The sequence below is a fragment of the Otolemur garnettii genome, unplaced genomic scaffold (genome assembly GCF_000181295.1).
Source record: "Otolemur garnettii isolate 467f Iridium unplaced genomic scaffold, OtoGar3 scaffold00381, whole genome shotgun sequence".
NCBI classification, from domain to species: domain Eukaryota; kingdom Metazoa; phylum Chordata; class Mammalia; order Primates; family Galagidae; genus Otolemur; species Otolemur garnettii.
Window position 1 is genome coordinate 135540 of NW_003852776.1, and position 987 is coordinate 136526.

Here is a 987-nt window from a genome sequence, read left to right on the forward strand (position 1 = left end):
AAAACTGGACTCTAAATCAGTCTAATTATCCGCCAAAGTCTTGTTCTCATGGTACAGTGGGAATCCAAGAGAATAAACCTAAGTTTGCTAAGTTTGCAAGGCCTAAGGAAGTCAGCTAGCATGATGTCCCCTCTGCCTTATTCTTTTGGACAAACCAAGACATAGACAAACTCCAGATTCAGTTGCTGGAGAAATAGACACTTGCGCTTGATGGGAGAAACTACAAACATATTGTAAAAGTGCTTTAATACAGAAAGTGAAAATGTGTGGCTATTTTTGCAAATAATCTATCACAGATTTTTTTTAAAGGAAACAAAATATATGGCTTTACAACTATTATATGTATGTAATAAAACAAATTATATTTATAGTCTTTTTTAATATATCATTTTTGTCTGAACTGACAGCAATAATGTTTTGCAGATTCCAAGCACCTCTTAAAGTGTAAAGTTACACTGACTATTTCGTACTCCCTGTAGGGAATGAGATAGACCTTGTTTTCTTCTAATAATTATAATGCAATTTACTGAGATTGTTTTCCATCCCAAACCTTCCCACTCTTTAAACATGGTCAGATGCCAATTAATTATCTGAATCTTCTTTTTCCCTTCACATCAAACTGAGTTCTAAATTGACATCCTTTTTAGCTGGATGGTTGGAGCTACTCCCTCAGAAAATAAGGCTCGGGTTAATCTAAGTCACTTGAATGATCTTTTCTACAATAATCCAGATGGCTTTATGATGTATTCCTCTGGTACAATGGAGGTTTGCTTACTGGCCATGGAGGGGAAGCCCATATTAAGAGCAACTCATTTTGAGTTTTATAGGTTTTATGTGATAATTATGTTTCTATCTATTAGTGTTTCTAGCCAACCAGATCTTCTCCCCAAAGTTGTAAAGTCAATTAACCAAAGCACTGTGATCTATCATATTTATCTGGAAAACCTCTTTTTACCCATTATTTGTTAAAGTAAGGTTTTAAACAGA